General features: G+C 37.3%; 1 protein-coding gene across 1 annotated transcript in view; it reads left to right on the top strand.

Annotated features, from left to right (window-relative positions):
* Positions 1-1,151: 1,151 nt before the first annotated feature.
* Positions 1,152-15,469, top strand: part of LOC135471098 (tyrosine-protein kinase transmembrane receptor Ror-like) — a 60,488-nt gene continuing 46,170 nt past the window's right edge. Inside the window, exon 1 of the mRNA XM_064750148.1 lies at positions 1,152-1,268. The gene's annotated coding sequence lies outside the window, so the exon portion shown is untranslated. The remainder of the gene's footprint in view (positions 1,269-15,469) is intronic.

Raw genomic sequence — 15,469 nt, 5'->3', positions numbered from 1 at the left:
CCGTACTCAAGAATATTACACTTATGCGACGGTGGTCAGCATTATTTTTGGAAAGGCGGGCAGACCCTGGGGAAACTCTGTCACAACCATCCGCAGGGTTGCTTACAGATCTTCACACGTACGACTTAAGAGGAATGGGGATGTGTAATTGATCAGTGTTATGTTACGGTTTCACTCTTTCCCATTTACTTTCTGTTATTCATCAAACTGATTGTCCTAGTATTATAATGAAAACTTCTCAGTTAAATTTAATAAAGCTGATTTCGGTATATTGGAAATATGAATAGATACAGTAGAGCGACATAAAATTTGTTTTATGGGTATAAATTGATGAGGAATCAAATGTATGATAAGTAGAAAAAGTATGCTCTGAATATTGTGACTTACAAAGACTACTTATTTTATTCATTCATTTCATATTCTCAATCAAAAAACAAAGGAAAAAAAGAAAAAAAAAACAATCTGATCAAATAATGTGGAGTAAATGAGAATATCACTGAAATAAATACCCAGGTACATGAGTTCAGCAGTTGACTCCAGCGCTCTGCCCCACCCCCTCAGTCTAAATTATACCGTTGATTAATATGATGATTATCCCTAAGCTCACTAATGATTGCTCTCTCGTGGGTTAAAAGTCTAAGGAGGCCAATGAAGACTTGCTACTGGCCACAACTAGGCCTTTTTTTTCTCTCTCTCTCCATATGGTCTTTTATTTGAACCAGCCATTAAACACTGGCTTGCCTCAAAGTGGGGTATGGATGACTCAGAAAAAAAAAGAAATAAGAGTTTTATTGGTGGCTGTTGCTGAGGATTGATTATGTATAAATGAGGCATGGTTTATAAGCAGATGGCCCTGACTGGGAAGTTGATTAGCCCCCAGGCTGCAGACTCCCAATACTCTGGATTAGACACCCCTTGATCATACTCGGCCCTTGTAAATAACATCCCCAAATGAATCTAACTTTCATTGGCTGTCTTTCAACATCCCCACACAGGCAGAAAAGTTTCCACATCTTTCATATCATAGCACTAACACTGATAATTTTCTCATCTAAATTTCCCTGGATGCCAAATTAAAAGTTTCTTATCTGTTGTGGTTTGATTTTATGAAAATATTTGATCATAGTTTGTTTGCATTTTGTGTCATGATACAGATTTTGCTGACTGTTGGGATGACAGTAAGGCATTGATTGACATAGAAACACACTGCATGCATTATCTGTTCGAAGAATGCAACAAAGTTGAAGGATGAAAGGGTCTTCTTCAAGGTAAGATGTGATTTTAATCTTTCTGTGCCAAATAATTAAATTGAACTCAGATGTGTTATGCTGTAGCATATTTCATCTTTATAAATTTGTACAAATTTATGACTCCTCTAGGCATTGTGTCTGCCATCTCGTGGATTAGTAGGCCTATATTTAAAGGTAAACTGTCCCGGTTGATCAAATTTTTCTTGCAAAATCGACACAGTATATCCTAGAGTTATCTGAAACACGGAACCAAAATGATTTAAAGAATTAAAATCGCTCTATGTTGTTAACAAACAATGTTTTTCAAGGCTGATAGGACAAGTTTTTGAAGCTTTTCAACATGCTCCTCTGCCCATGATGTCTCGCTTGTTTATGACATGACAGTGGAGCGATGTTGTTTTGTGCAGCTATGAACTGTACTGATTGCAGACTGAATTATGATGGGATTAGTTTTCATTCTTTTCCATCAGACCCCTCTGTGTGACGAAAATGGATAATCACCATGTGACGAGACCATTTTGTGCCGAATAAGCACTCAAAATTATGCTCCAACCATTTTGAAGAGGCGTGTTTTGACCCAAAACAAAAAAAGGGGTGTGGAATTGGATTCCAAAGTGGAATGGAAAGTAAAAAAATCCAATGATGGTTGAAACAGGAAGCAGTACCTACATTTTCCAACATTTCTGGTCACAAAAGCAGTTTTCCTGTCCAAAAAGGTGGATCAGATCCACTGTAGCCGACATTATCCCTTTAAACCAAAGTACCACCGTTACGTCACACATATTTCGCACTCTAGCGCCATTCAAGGGCAGACAAACGGTGTGAGTTTTTTTTCTCAGAATTTTTGGTGTTAATTACATTTTTAATTTCTACGAGTAAAACATCTCACAAGATGCTTTTTTTTTTGTTTTCGTAATTTTTTCCATATCACAGGTATAGCATTCAGTTAGGAAAAGTGAGAAATAAAACCGGGACAGTTCACCTGTAACTGTTGATTTGCTGGTTTCCATGCAATATGTTTTAACTGGTTCAGATATTGTCTGATTTGGATAAAATTTTATGTGCAGGTTTCTTTTGTGTAACCATAGATCAGGGTGGAAAATGAACTGAATCTATGCATGACTTTTGAGTTTTAAGTTCTCTGAAACAACTTCTAGTTGCTGTGTTTTTTAGTGTAGCAGTGTTGAATAATTGTTCTAATTGTTTCCATCACATAAAAGATTTAGTAAGGCAAGGTATTTTTCAGTATAAATCTATTTTTATCTATGAAAATTATATTAATGTGTATTGAAGTATCTAGAAATTGACGAAAACTTTTTCAGATGGCCCCATGAGAGCTAGCTATTTATTCTGCTTGCGCCTCTGGCACCATGCATGCGGGAACACAAAGCCCTGATGGCTTCATAATTGACTGTGGCTTTTTATCAGGAGGTTTACCTAATACATGGTGTAGTGATGTGGTTTCCTGCTTCCTTTACCCTAATTCTTCAACCCTTTCACACATGAAAAAGTAACTTTCAGTGCAATTTATGCTCACTTTTTGGAGACAACTACTTTGGTTGGATTGACCAGCTTCGGGGTTTCACATAAAGTATAATTTCACAAAAAGTATAAAAGTAAGAGATTGTGTTAGGGTGTAATTAATTCAGGACCACTGTAACAGTTTGAAATTATTCCTGTTCAGTCATAAGCTATGAATTTATCACAAAGCTTAGGGTACAAAATAATCTACATGATCTTCACCAGGAGTATCTTGGCTAAATTTCAGTATCAAATTATAAACCTTTATGTTTCTCTTCAACAAGCTGTAAGAAACTCTTTTTTTCCTCAACCCTAGGTTCCCTGCTCTACTCTAGTTTACAGCTTTTAAATATTAGCATTCAGCTATGTGGCGCTCAATGAGAAATATCCACAGTGTGTCAGTGAGACACCATCCATATAGTTTTTTATATCATATGGAGGGTGTTCCCATGTGCTCAGAGATTTGCTGCAGTTCTCTAACAGCCAGAGATTTTAGGGCATGCCACATCCGCTGAGAGCTGTCATTAGGGGTGGGGTAAAAGCAATGAGTGCTTCTGTCACACTGGGGATAAATCGTCTCCAGGGCATGAGGGTGAGGGCCCTAGGGAGCATTTTATACCCCTGGGAAAAGGCGGCTTCCTTCCAGCAGAATTGAGAGAGAATCATAACTCAGTGATGTTAAATTAGAAGAATAGATACCTTGCACTCGCAGCCACATTGGACGTCAAACAACAGAATTTCATGGTCCAGCGCATATAGTATAAAGCTATGACTTTCTTTTGTTTCTAATTGTACTTTTTTGGGCTTTTTTGCATTGCATATACATTAAGGATATAAAGATTCTCTTGTGTTTAGTTTATACTGTAACTAAGTGGGATATCCCTTCTGGTGCCCTGTTTGCATGATGATTCAGCGAGCCAGCTTTATTAAGATTATAGTTAACACAGGTCTGAAAGAGAATTTCACACAAAATCATGATTCAGATGTGTTCTGATTGTAGCGTTTTGGTTGTTTTTTTGTACTGAATAGATGAATGAAAATTTTTAAAGAATTTCCAATAATCAACATTTTTGGTTGAAGAACTTTAGGCCGCCTAGTGGTTAGCACGCTAGTGCAGCAGAGTGACTCAGGAACTTCTGACCAGTGTGGTTCCTGTGAGTTCACTTCAGGCTGGCTTCCTCTGGTAAGTCATAAGGCAGAAGGTCTGCCAGCAACCTACAGATGGTTGTGTGTTTCCCCCGAGGCTCTGCTCGGTTTCCTCCCACTATAAAGTAAGTTAAATATTCTTGAGTATGGTGTAAAATACCAGTCAAATGAATAAGAACTTTTGGGAACTTAAACTTCCGTTTTTGAGTACTTAGTCTCAGGCTCAGTACTTGACATCATGGCAAACAAATTTGTGCTGTACATCTGCCAGTTTTTACAACACCTGCATTTGTATGTTAAACTAGAGGTCTAAATGTGGTCGCATATTTGAATGTCGGCCAAATTTATTGCTTCTGTTAAAAGTTTTCCATGGCTCTTTTTTAAAACGATCACGTACAGACGCTCTTCAGTCTCAAGAGGCAAAAAGATATGTAGTTAATTACGGTCCCTTCATGCCTTTCATGCAAAAATTTTCACAGTTTGCAACGGTATCTAGTTTCCACAGATTTTTCAGTGTCATTATTTTTTCACAGCTATGCGTTGTACCTCACGTTTCTCCGTCATGGACTGTTAACGCTTAAGAGGCTGTAGATCTGAAATGGGAAATGTACACACAGTTGTGTGGGTGCCATTAGTCTTGACTGGTGGAAACTGCTGCGCTGAAAGTGAGCCCTATGCATCATTATCTAGTCACATCTGGATGTATGAGAAAGGGTTACTGAGGAAAAAAATTCTCTGAATACTCCTATTTCTTTTTTGGCTATATCTTTTGATTATGAGGACTCGCTGTTGAAATATTTCCTGGAACAATGCATTCATGTGCATGCACAACAAGGTGATTGGTTTGTTATTGAAGGGAAAAAAAAACATAAGAGTGGAATAAATGTCAGTGGAAAGATCACTGAGCATAATAACTGATAATTACTAAATTACTATTATTAATAGTTAGTTAATTACTATTAATTTTTACTTGTTTTTAGAATTTCTTCACTCAAAACTAAATGCAGTTCAATGTATGATTTCTAAGGTAGGGTATATGGACCACTTTTAGTGTTGGCCTTACCCTGCCAACCTGGTACCCTGAACGGAGTGTTGAACATTACCTGTTTGATAACATTTTTTGGGAAAGGTGAAAATAAACTTAGACAAAGTTATTGTCTCGTGTCATTGGCACAAAACATTATCCAAGTGATGCAAAAATCCCATCGTAAAATTCAAACATTTGATTGCACTTAGTTGCAATTCAACGAAAAAAAAATTCTCGATAAATAAACAAAAGTAGTTTAAAACATAAATGTAATTTCAGTGGTCTTTCCTCTTGGCATTTTGTTTTCATTCATTTAAACAGTTTCTTTGATACCTGAGAAAATTGTGCCTATGACAAAGCAAAAGTAATTTCAGGAAATCAGTTTTTTCCTCACATATGTGCTTAAGTATTTTTGAGTTTCTACCATGCATAGATCTTCTCCGAAGGAAAATATCAAGGTCGATGAAAGGTCTTGAGTGCATTGTAATTCTGGTTGAAGAGTTAAGTTACAATTCTTGTTAGATGCCATCCATTATGTAGATGGCTTAATTATGTGCACTGTAGGAAATGCAATTAAGGGTAGAGCATCCTGGAGGTATGGCACCCTCAGTTGAGTGCACTTATCTGTTTTCCTTCACACTGCTGCCAGCTCTGGACTTGCTCATTCTGACAAGGTAATTAATTAAAAAATACTTAGCAGATAGTAAAAGAAAATGGCAGATAATTTCTTAATTGACAGTAAGTCTTTGCTGTTCTGGCTGGGATGTTGGGTATGAGGTTTCTGCAGGCTCACCACAGTGTTTCTCCATACATACAGGAGGTTGAAGAAAAAACTTTCAAGTGTTTGTGCAAGGCCAAAGATGATATAGTAAACAGCATGATAATTTTCATCTATACGAAGCCTTGTAATTGTGTAATGTATGCCATTGTCAAAAAAACTCGAGCCATAGGTTGAACACAAAAAAGAAGGAATTTCTACCAGGTACATGTACTAAGCAAAGCCCACCCCAACACTCTGTATCTGTAGTCTACTTTCTGAACTTGTTAAAGGTATCTTGATTGAAATGAAGAAGTGATCATATGGACAAATGTACATGTTTCAGTAAGTGTTACTGTAATTCTTCAACTTTTTTGCATGCTTGCAAGGTGTTTATTCAAGCATATTCTGAAAGCATTATTCTGTGTAGACTGATAAAACTATACTTTTTGTGAAGCCCTGAAATTGGCCCAACCAATTTTTTTTTCTCCAAATCAACTTAAAAATGTGCATAAATTGCGCTGAAAGTTACTTTTTCATATGCGAAAAGTTGAGGAATTAGGGTACTTGTGTATGTAAAATATGAGCGCAGGACTAAGAATGCACCAGTTTGTGACAAGGACAACTGATTTAACCTGAAATCTCCTGTATCTAGCGTCAACCAATCAGCATCAAGTTGTATTCATTATGAGCTGTTGTTGAGAACGACATTAATCTTATTACAAAGTGTGTTACCACTGCCGTTAACCTTCATCCTTTAGAACAATGGGCCCCCTAACACTGAATAGCAGTGGAGACCAAACGCATGTGTTAATAATATTTACTGGAACAAAGTACTTAATTTCCTGGAACATTTGTTTATTTATTTGGCTTATTATTTTCTGGCATTATGAGAGTATTTTGCAGTATAGTCTGGCAAACATGCAGCATATCAAGCCTGTCAGTTTTCCAACCCTGCCAGTTACATTTATTCTACAAAAAGTATTTCTTCTGGGAGATGAAATAATTCAGAGGTGCTTTTAAAGATTTTAAATTGGTATGGGTTACGACAAAATGATAGAAATATTTGTCACTGAATGTTATGATGAAGTTTAACAAAAGCAACTTAGCAGAAATCAGTTCACTCTACTCAAGCATGTATATGTATGAACTTCAAGAATTCCGAGTTAAGGAGTTCAGTACAAATGCTAAAAGGCATCTTTTTGAATATCCAGTTCATTCTACACAAATTTGCCAGTGAAAACTTCTCACTTTTTAATCAAATAAGTGAATAACATTTCCTTAAATCTTCTTCCTGTTAAAACAATAGGATCCATAATTTCTCAGATTGTTTTGGTTATTAGTTTGTACTTTACACTACTCAAGCTGGCCTCCTCTCCAGCTGTAAGTGGGAAGGTTTGCCAGCAACCTGAGGATGGTCGTCGGTTTCCACCCACCATAATGCTGGCTCTGTCGTATAAGTGAAATATTCTTGAGGACGGTGTAAAACACCAATCAAATAAATAAACAAATAAATACTTTACACTAGAACTACATGTAGTTTAAGCATGTGAATGTAATGTTTTTGTCCATTCAGAACAGAAGAGTGTACAAGCATGCTGCATAAATCAGTGGTAGTATACTTTAGCCATATGAACACTACAAATTATTTCAGACAATGATTATACATACCTATACAAAACGATAAAAAATAGATAAAAAATATATTTGTTTTTTTTTCCCTAAAAACAAGAAAAAACAAAAAGCAAATGCACTGTTGTTATCATTTCATCTGTCATGTTCAGTTGGTTGTGAGCAGTGTTGATGTACTGGATATCATGTTGGTAGTTGTCTGCGGTTTGATGTCCTGGTAGGAGTGGAGTTGAGGGTGAGTTGGTGGGGTGGGGGATATGAGGTGCAGTTTGGGGGTAAACACATGTGAGTTAAGGTACTGTCTGGTATACCAGAGACAGATCCATGTAACAGCCTCCAAGGGTAAGGCACCCAGAGGCTGGCTGTGTTACACATATGCCTCATTAAATCAACCAGTCACGTCAGCTTAACTCTTACCTTTCCTCAACAGACTCATTGCAGTAGACAATTTTCTTTCCAATTTGTGCAACTAATTGAGTATAAAATTGCCTGGTCTGCAGACAAGGTAGTAGAATAGTAGCCCATATGGTTGGTTTGGCCCCATTTCGCACACGCAGATCTCACATGCTTTCTGCCAGGACTGTCAAGAGCTGTTTGTTCCTAGTTCTGTTTCGTTTAACTTGGGTCTTGCGCGGCTTATTTAATGCACATGGTAATTGAAAGCTTGCAGCATTTTTTTGGTGGGTGCATGTGTGAAAAAAAGCTGTGTCATAATAAGATCTGAAAGGCATACCTATCTGTGTGGATAATTGAAAGTCTATTAGAGACACAGTGAGATTGTTAATGGACTTTGAAGTTGTAACAGCTCTGAAGGGGTGCTGGTTGCTGTCAGATCATGTCTGGCTGAGCCACAGATTCTATCTGACCCAAAGAAGGAACTTGCTTTGTTCTCTGATGGTGTAGACTAGCATGCTGTTAAGGGTGGTGGTGTAACTTTACAAGCATCCATCACAAGAAATCCTGCTGATATGGATCTTCACTAGCCAAGGGATGAAAGTGCTGATATGTCTAATTATGATATTTGCTCCTGTCAGTGAGAGTTCAACCCTGCATATTACCATTTACATTCCATTCTGATTTTTGCTTAGAAAAACTGACTTTCTTTAAATGCAAGTTACTCAAGAACTCTGGCCTTTCTAGTGTGTATTAAAACCTGTCCATTAGATTCACCTGCTGAGATTTTTCTATTACATTCACCAAATGGAATTAGATTTACTGGCTGTGAGTGTTCTGTTCGACTCACCTGCTGTGATTAGTCCATTAAACTCACTTGTTTGGAGTTGTCAAATAGACTCACCTGTTATTGTAATATTTGGCCATTAGTAACCATTTGCCCATTAGACATACCCATTGGGATTCATCTGTTAATCACCGCATGGTATTTACCCCTTTTAGTGAGTTACCTGATATAATCTGTATCAGTCACCAGGAGGTATTTCTCCGTTAGACTTACCCATTGGGATTTGTCCGTTAATTATGACATGGTATTTGCTCATTTAGTGTTTTAGCAGATTTAATCTGTGTTAGTCAGCAGAAGGTATTTGCCCATTGCACTTGCCCATTGGGATTTGTCCGTTAATTATGACATGGTATTTGCTAATTTAATGTTTTAGCAGGTTTAATCTGTATTAGTCTGCAGAAGGTATTTGCCCATTACACTTGCCCATTGGGATTTGTCCGTTTATTTTGACATGGTATTTGCTAATTTAAGGTTTTAGCAGATTTAATCTGTATTAGTCAGCAGAAGGTATTTGCCCATTACACTTGCCCATTGGGATTTGTCCGTTTATTATGACATGGTATTTGCTAATTTAAGGTTTTAGCAGATTTAATCTGTATTAGTCAGCAGAAGGTATTTGCCCATTGCACTTGCCCATTGGGATTTGTCCGTTAATTATGACATGGTATTTGCTAATTTAATGTTTTAGCAGGTTTAATCTGTATTAGTCAGCAGAAGGTATTTGCCCATTACACTTGCCCATTGGGATTTGTCCGTTAATTATGACATGGTATTTGCTCATTTAGTGTTTTAGCAGATTTAATCTGTATTAGTCAGCAGAAGGTATTTGCTCATTACACTTGCCCATTGGGATTTGTCCGTTAATTATGACATGGTATTTGCTCATTTAGTGTTTTAGCAGATTTAATCTATATTAGTCAGCAGAAGGTATTTGCTCATTACACTTATCCATTGGGATTTGTCCGTTATTCACCATATTGTATTTTCCGTGTGTAGAGTTGACTGATGTTAAATTTGCCCAATAAAGTCATTTATTGAGATTTATCCTGTACACTCACATGTATGAGTACTTTACATGTATGTATTGATCTGAAGTTTTGCGTTATGTGTATCCCACAGGTGAGCTTTTAAATAGCCATTTTACAAATTTTAATTTTCTTTTTTTTTGTTGCGGTGTGTTTGTGGAAAAAAAGCTGTGTCACAAGAAGATCTAAAAAATGTGCCCATCTGTATTGTCTGGGGTCTATAAATATTTACTCATTGTATAATGGCCATAGTACATGTAGGATTTTCAAAGAGCATTTAGTAGAGAATTTTTAGCAGTGCATCAATATGTGTATCAAATTTAAATATCTCTGTAGTGTCAACAAATAAAAACACACATCAACAATATTTATGAATATTTATTATTGATGTTGATGAATCATTTTTATCCATAATTGCATAATAGGTGATGAATTATCAATATATGACTCTATCACTAGGATCTGTAATATATGTTTAAATATTTACTCTCAAAACTTTTCTTCAATTTTTTTTTTCATCTCACATGAAAATGTTCAAGAATTTAGATAATTGATGCTTAATCAGGCTAACTTATTGTATAGTGTGGATGGATCAGTAATATCAGAATGGTTCAAATACACATCCTGTTTATAAATACACCTATGTATACATGTACTAATGGTTTGGAGTATCAAAGTTCCCCAGGTACATCTGTGGTGTCCCAAAAGTAATCTGTTCTTACAGACGGGTTACCTGCTTTTGTCAATGGCTGGTGTGTGATGGGATTGAGGGCTGAGTTTCTGGGTCATCAGGCTTACCTTTCCAGTGATGCCGATGCTTCACCTGTTACCTGTTCAGTTTCTCATTAAGTTGTCAATACAGGTGTCACCTTTAGAGGAGTTGGTTGACAGGGATAGCCCAGGAGTGAGGTCATACATAGGGGGATATGTGAATGTCATTTGAGGGCACACTATGTTTGTCCTCATCCTTGTAAGAGGGAACCTTAACACTCTAGCTCCTTTTAACCATTAGTACATGCACCTAGAAAATTCTCTCAGCCTTCTATTTAAAGTGGCCTGAACTATAGTGTCAACACCTTTTGTATATACTTTAGAGATCTAGCTCAGCATACACTGTTGCCTCCATGTATTTGTAATGTATTGATCTTTGATGTGGATAACTTTATCTTTGCATGATTGGTAAGTTAACATTTTCCTTCCGCTTTTGCCGGTTAAAATCCTTTTATACTGCCTATTGCTAATTGTAGGTTTTTTGGGGTGGGTGGGTGGGGGGGGGGGGGGGGGGAAAGATGCTAACCATGGCAAAATAATCACCAGTCATGGATAATTAAGAGGGATTTAATTATTTGAATTCTATAGTTGCGTGTGCATATTGTGGTGTAGAACTGTCTTCTCAGAGAACATTTAGTGTGTTAGTATAAGCTTTCCTAGTAAGTATCATAATATCTGTGTAAAGAAAACTAGATCAAACTACATTTTTGTTTAGCATATTATCCTGGTGTAGGCACAAGGGACATTGGTGGAGAGAAGACAAAACTAATCACAGTCTGGATTTTAAAAGGTCAACCTATGAGCACAGTGCGATGAAAACTGAACAATAATGATTCAATCCCCAGTCAGTAACCAGGGTTAATTTCAGAAAGGTTCAGATCTCAATTTCACCAAATTTTCCAGTTTTTTCATACAAGTCACGGCAAAGATCAAAGATGAGGAATTTTGTGTTAACATACACCCTCAAATTCACTTTATAGTAGGACAAAGAGGGGCTCAAGTGTGATGAAAAAACTTCCTTCATATTTTCTTTCTTCAAGCTTTAGGATGATAAATGTTTACTATGATAAATCTGGCATTAGTTTTGGCCATGTTACATCTTAATGTACATTTAAGCTTTATTTACTGACTGCTATTAAAGTGACCTTTGGCCTGATGAGAATTAAGATTGCAGTGCCTGCAAAGAGGAGGTATGATGTAAGCACAGTGTTATGTATCAACACAGGGTACACATAGCTTCTGCTGTCAGCACTGGGACTTGAAGTCTCTAGTAATTGTCAACTTCAATCAAAGCCTGCCAGATTTAGTACAAGTCTTACTGCCTGATTAAATCAAGATGGGGGGGATTGAACTGCCAAATTCCAGACTGTCTGCACATTTGAGGTATGCCTGGGAGTTTGCAGCATCAAACATGGTGGCAGGCTGGATTTACATAGATGCCCCATTTGTGAAAGTTATTAAGTGTCTTGCTGGCAGTAAGTGGTTCTCTCAAGGTTAATTAGGCTTCCTCAAGTTTGATGACTCAAGTTTGATCAGATTAAACGTGTGTACAGGACCCTCAGAAAGTTTCTTGTATAAAAAAAGCCCTGGTGTGAGAGGAATTTATGTGATTCCTCATGATTTGGTGTTGAAAGTGATACTGCATTTCCTGACAGTACACTTAAAGGATTAGCTTAAAGGTTTCATGAATTTTTTCCCTTGGAAGTGAAAAGCTACATTTGCTGGGTTTATTTATTTATTTATTTGATTGGTGTTTTACACCGTACTCAAGAATATTTCACTTACACGACAGCGGCCAGCATTATGGTGGGAGGAAACCATGGGGGAAACCCACGACCATCCACAGGTTGCTGACAGACCTTCCCACATAAGACCGGAGAGGGAGCCAGCATGAGCTAGACTTGAACTCACAGCAACCTCATTGGTGAGAGGCTTCTAGGTCATTACGCTGAGATAGCACGTTAACCAACTGAGCCACGGAGGCCCCCGTTTGCTGGGTGCATTAACTTAAAGCTTACTCAGGATCTGATGTTGGAAGAGAAAAATGACATCAGCTGGCTAGGTTAATTTTTTAGACTTTACCAAAATTGATGTTGCAAAGGATTTAAAATATCCAAGATAAATAGGTGACTGCAATAAAATTTGATGTTGCAAGGGAATACTACATTTAACAGGTTTAATTTGGATGATGGTTGTAAAACTAAATTTACTGGGTGGGTTTAACATTTAGAGATTTGGTTTGTGAATTTTGGTTGTAAAAGCGACATTTACAATGTGGGTTAACTTTTAGGGCTTCAAGGCATTTGGATGATAGGCCTTGACTGAGTGTTCAAATATATGCCATGAATGTAATTAGAAAATTTTGAAGAAATGCTGCTTATATTAGCATGATGTTAAGGCCAGAATTACATTGCGCTGTAATATCTCCAATGAGTGAACCAAACGTATATATGTGGCCTAGACTAACTTCCCCCCAGACAGAGGTGTCTCATTACTATTGCCTGAGGAGAGATACTCTTCTTGCACCACTTCTGATATAATTAACTTTTCCATCCCTCACTAATTGCATGGCTCAACCTCTTCAGATGACTGGAAGGACTTCAACAAGAGGGTGAGGCTAAATTAAATGAAAAAAATGGATATAACTTTCTTAAATTCACATACCCAGTTCTTGGAAATGTGAAATGGCATTAAGATTTTCTTGAAATTGTCAGAATGATATCCTAAAAACGATGTTTAAGTTTGGACTTTCAATACAGACATTGGAAATTGGATAATCATATACAGAGAGCCCAATTTCTCAAGGAACCTGACCTAAAACACCAGCTGAAAATCAGGAGCTGGGTGGAAGAAATGGAGGCAGAGCAGGAAAAGTCATCACACCTCTCTGCCTGAAAATAGGTGCTTTAAGTACCAAAACACCAACTTTCAAGAAAGTGGTAATATCCATTTTGTCAATGTTTAATATTAGCCTTGCCCAGTACAGACTTGTCATTTGCTGCAGTATTATAAAGCATGGACTTTATTGGTATCACTACTTTCTGCAAAGCCCTATGCATACATATATACTTTTTCCAAAGCACTGATTTCAAAAATTTGAGGCACCCATTGTTTTCAGGTAAATGGCAAACATCCTGATATCCGAAAACACAGAAAGAGAGCCCACTGCAGGAACAGCTATCATCACTCTCCTGGTTCTTGACAAACTTCCCGATGTAAAACCACACTGGCAAGTGCATGAGCTGTATTTGAACAGAATAGCTCAATGGTCAAGCTGTAATCATCTCTCTTGAAAATCCATGAGCTGCATGACCAGTAAAGACCGACTTATAGGCAAAAGGGTTGAAAAAGTGGGTGTTAATAATGGCCCCTTGTTCAACTGTATGTTTTATGTTTTAACACTTTAGCCTCTCAGGTAGTTGATGATGCCATTAAGCTGAGGATGAGAGGGTATTGAGGGGGTAATAAATGAAAATTGGTCAGTCATGTGTAGTTATGTGAGTGGCTGAAGTTGACCCTATGGTGTAAGGTCACCCAGTGGTGCCACCAGCCTAGTGTTAGCAAGGCCCAGCTGCTTTCTGTTTGTTTGTCTACCCAGGCAAAGAAAGAGGTCTGTGTTTTATCAGACTGGGGGAGGATGCCTTTAAGACCTAGTGCTGACTGTGAGGGTCAGGGTTCACTCAAGGGCTCTATCTCATCCAGTCAAGGTTGTAACCAACCCATAGTATATCAGCCCTAGCTCCATGACCGCTTCAGTGTACCATCTTCTCACCAATATTGTAGGTTAGTTAGGACACTTGTCCTCGTTTCAAATACCTTTGGCTGACAATACATCCTTTGGATCTTTAGTGTAATAATACATTGATATCATATGTCTCAATTATTCCCAGTGTTGATGCACACCTCGCCTAACATGCAAAGAGGGAATTTCATAAATTCAGCAGATTTATATATATATTCATTATTTTAATGAGCAATTTAAGGAAAATTATGCATAGTAGAATTGAACTCATTAAGCTAATTTAAGGGTAGAGGGAGGAGTTAATTTGTATTGGCATTTTTTCTGTCCCTAGAGGTACACGTGACCGTGCATAACTTAAGGGTAGTTGTAAAGCAGTAAGAGTAATCACTGTTCCAGTGTCAGGCTTTGGTTTATTTATTTATTTGATTGGTGTTTTACGCCGTGCTCAATAATATGACCGCCAGCATTATGGTGGGATGAAACCAAGTAGAGCCTGGGGGAAACCCACGACCATCCGCAGATTGCTGCAAGACCTTCCCATGCACGGCCGGAGTCAGGTTTTGAGGTCTGCTATAATATAAAATACACTGTACACATGTACTATGTTCAGTTGTTTTTAATGCCATGTTATTGTCACTTCCTTTATATGCCATTAAATATTCAAACATGCTCCTGATTTGTGCATGTTCACGGTAAATTCTTGCAAAATGAATCTTAAGAGAATATAGATGGGTTATGGTCAAAATGCTAGTTATTGTCGTGAATGGGAGAGTGACATCACTTGGAATTTGAGGGTTGAAAATAGTCGTTTTACAAGAAGATACCATCTGGATATCAGAAGTCCTGATTATATTCCTTACAATATTCTTACTCTTTTCTCTGTTAAAGCACTACTGGTGAAGTGGAGTTCCGGAACTGATTGAGTTGACTCTGAAATACATATACCTGTACATAAGATACAATTACATGTATTTATTCACTGGAGAGGCTTTTGTGTGTTAGGATTCAGTGATTGACCATGGATGATGGTGTTGAATAGCATCTTGTCATTGTCTTTTGCATGAAGCTTAATTGAATTCGAATAATTGAATTATTACAACTTTTTATATCTCTTTCTTTATGAGAATGTAATTTGTGTAATCTAGAATGTAATCAAGAAGTTGGAAAGTTTTCTATGTTACTGTTTTTCTGTTTGCTTATGGTTTTGTTCATACTTAAATGGTATTTCTGCAGTAGTCCAAGGCATTAGCCCACTTTTTAAAATGCAATTTTACATCTATCAGGGGCTCTTGAGGAAGATGGTTATAAGGATAACAGGAACTGGTACTTGTATTTTGAGAGGTTCAGTCACTTGTTAT

This window comes from Liolophura sinensis, chromosome 7 (assembly GCF_032854445.1).
Source record: "Liolophura sinensis isolate JHLJ2023 chromosome 7, CUHK_Ljap_v2, whole genome shotgun sequence".
In the NCBI taxonomy this organism is placed as follows: Eukaryota; Metazoa; Mollusca; class Polyplacophora; order Chitonida; family Chitonidae; genus Liolophura; species Liolophura sinensis.
This window is presented reverse-complemented; position numbering and strand designations above follow the sequence as displayed.